Source organism: Myotis davidii, unplaced genomic scaffold, assembly GCF_000327345.1.
Source record: "Myotis davidii unplaced genomic scaffold, ASM32734v1 scaffold190, whole genome shotgun sequence".
Lineage (NCBI taxonomy): Eukaryota > Metazoa > Chordata > Mammalia > Chiroptera > Vespertilionidae > Myotis > Myotis davidii.
Window position 1 is genome coordinate 1,150,143 of NW_006283440.1, and position 3,428 is coordinate 1,153,570.

The following is a 3,428-nucleotide window of genomic DNA, read 5'->3' on the forward strand; positions in this document are numbered from 1 at the left end:
CAGGAGGAATACACGCGTGACTTTAAAACCCTTAAAATATTTAGCACAGCTTTTGGAAAATGCAGAGTATTTTTCCACCAGTTGGGAAAAGACAAAAGGCTAACATTTACAGTTGTCATATCCTGGAAATAGTGCTGTAAGCATCACCACAGGATCCAGCAATTCCCTACCACACGCATCCCCACAGAGCTGAGCACGAACCCGCAGGTGTCTGTCCATCCATGTTCACAGCAGCATATTCACAAGAGCCTCAGGTAGAAACGGCCAAATGCCTTGACAAGGGAATGGACAAATTGGTCCACACATATAATGGAGTATGACTCCCCCTTTAAAAAGGAACGAAATTCAAACATGCTGCAACATGGATGAACCCAGAGGACATTTTGCTAAGTGAAATAAGCCGGTCACAAAGAACAAATACTGCATAATTCCACTTGTGAAATACTGAGAGTGAGTGGTGGTTGCCAGGGAGGGGAGCGCAGGGAGGGAGGGAGAGGAAACGGAAGGTTAGTGCTTAATGGGGACAGAGTTGCGGAAGATGAGAAAGTTCTGGGGATGGATGGTGATGGCAGCACAACAACATGACTGTAATTAATGCCACTGAATTGTACAGTTGAAAATGATTAAAATGGTAAATTTTATGTCCATTTTACCACAATGAAATATTAAATAAGATTTAAATATATACATAAACTCTATCCATTAACAGAGATCCAGTTCTTCAGAGCTGCCTGCCCGTTTCAGTTTGCAGGGACGCTTCCACAGGGACCACATCCAGGAACCACAGACACACGGCACCCGCGCACGCGCACACGCACAGGCCCGGGGCTACGCGCCGCACCCGCGCACAGGCACAGGCCCGGGGCTACACACCGCACCCGCGCACACGCACAGGCCTAGTGTCACAAAGATGCCTAGTGGCAACAACTCGAAGGCTCATGGGCAGAGAGCTGCTTCACACATACGCACCAGTAGTTTTCTTGCCAGCTTTACCCAGCGGCCAGATAAGTTTCTATTGAACGGGCACAAAAAACGTTTCACAAAGTGTCACACTTTAAAGAGATATTAGCCGGTAAGAACATGTAATAAATAACGTCAAAATGCAATGGGTATTTAATTTTAAGGCGTGCCTTTAACATTTATGTAGCACACTGTGTAATATGAAAACATGAGAATGCTTGGGATCCGCCCGCAGTGTGTTAAGTAAAGGAAATCAACCAACCGTTAAATACCTTACACGTACCTTTATAGCTGGTGCCTGGCCCTGTTATCAGGATTCTGCATAAATTCATTTAATTCTCACAGTCATGCAGCAAACTTACCCACGGCTTAGAGGACACACGCGCAGAAGGTGCACAGCTGGCTCCGGTCCGGGAGAGCTCTGAACCAGGGGCCCCGTGGGATGCTGTGTCAGTGCCTCTCAGGTCATGTGACATTCGGACCAGAGCCATCAAATGGAGGCCAAGTTCCACAGCCTTGAGCTGCTCGGCCCGTGGGAAGGCAGTGTCTGTTCTGCTCCCAGCTGTGCGTGGAGCCAGAGGACCTGTTGGCTGGAGCACAGCGGGGCCTTTCCTGTCAGTACCCCCCCGCCCCAGCAGTGGGTTTGGAGCAGGGACAGGTGAACAGGTGGAGGGCCCCTACCCTTTGCTCACAGATTGTTTACATTTGTTTGCACGTCCGATGTGCGCCAAAAAGCTGCGATGGTCAGTAAGTAACGGAAAGCTCGCCCTGGCCCGTTCCGCGAGGCTCGCTGTCACGTGACGCCGAGAAGGGACGGAGGCCGAGCGCCGTGTAAGGGACAGCGGACGTGCTCAGCGTCCTGACCGCTTACTCAGGACTTGCGTGCTAGCACCGGACAGCGTTTCCTGGGAAAAGAAGCCTCTCTTTACGGTTGGATCCCTGAGCCCCCGCACAGCGGGAGGCCTCCGCCTGGCTCCCTGAGCCCCAGTGGATCGGCAACCTCCGTGGCCGAGGGGCCGGGCTCTGCCTCCCGCGGTGCTGGGGCCTCGCTGCAGCGCCTGCCCCTCACGTGTGACTTATTAAAGCTACAGTTCCTTCCTCTTAAGTTTCCCTCGGCTAGAGCAGCGGTTCTCAACCTGTGGGTCGCGACCCCTTTGGGGGTCAAACGACCCTTTCACAGGGGTCGCCTAAGACCATCGGAAAACACATATATAATTACATATTGTTTTTGTGATTAATCACTGTGCTTTAATTATGTTCCATTTGTAACAATGAAATTGGGGGGTCACCACAACATGAGGAACTGTATTAAAGGGTCGCGGCACTAGGAAGGTTGAGAACCACTGGTAGAGCCTCCCTCTTTCAACATAACTTGTGTTAAAAAGTCCTGGAGGCTTAAATCGTGCTGCCAGAATGTGGAAACCGGCTGGGTAGAGAGTGGGGGTGGGGGTGGGGTGTGTGTGTGTGTGTGTAGAGCAGGGGGGGCTCACCCAGGGTGGGACCATCCCCCACCCCTCAAATCTGGCCAAAGCTCCTCTCCTGCCTGAGGACACACTTTGGCTTCGAAGGACTCTTGAGACGGGAAAACTATTTCAGCAGAAAAGAACTTTCTGGGACTGTGGATTCCGGCCCCTGCACCTCCCAGACCACCCCACAGGCAAAGACACCTCCTAGGCTGAGGGGACGGGGCAGGAGGAGTGGTGGGTGGGCAGTGGGCTGAGACTTCTCGCCTCCAGGCGGCCCGCAGAGCCCACCCGCTCAGCGCAGCTGCAGTGGCTGAAGTGCCAGCAGCCCACAGGCTGGGTGAGCCCAGGTGGGGACGGGGCGGGAAGGACTGGGGACAGGTCCTTGGAGTTTTCCTGTCTCCCGCCCCAGTTCTTGGGGCTGAGAAGCCAAACCCCTGAACCTCTTTATCTCAAAAGACACTTGGCAGGGACCAGATTAGGGTTATGTGAGCTGTCTGCGGAAGGTGGAAACGCGGTCACTTCTGCATTCGGCCTTGCTGAGCGCACACACACACACACACACACATGCACATGTGCACGCACACACATGCGCACTGTTTTTTTCTCGCTTCCCAGGCCCAGCCCCTAAGAGTGGGCTCTTGCCTCTGCTGTGATGGCCACCCCCACCCCCACCCCCACCAGGCAGCCGCCTCAGAGGTGAAGCACTAGTCCTGGGAACTCTGTAGTTTCCTGGTGGCTTCCTTGGCCCCTTTTTCACACCCACTAGTTAGCAGACTGATCTGATTCAGCACCAACAGGTGGGAAAAGACCTATAAAGCATGGCCCTAGGTCAGCCCCCAAGGCCTCGCTCTGCTTCCACCCTGTAAACCCTCAGGGCCCAGCCAGGGAGGGGCCGGGTCGCTGGCAACAGGACGGGGCCTGGGGGTTACAAGGTCCAGCCCCCTGAGCCTGGCCCCGGGCACCAGCCCGCAGGAGCCCTTCCAGCCCAGGCCCCTCCGGCGG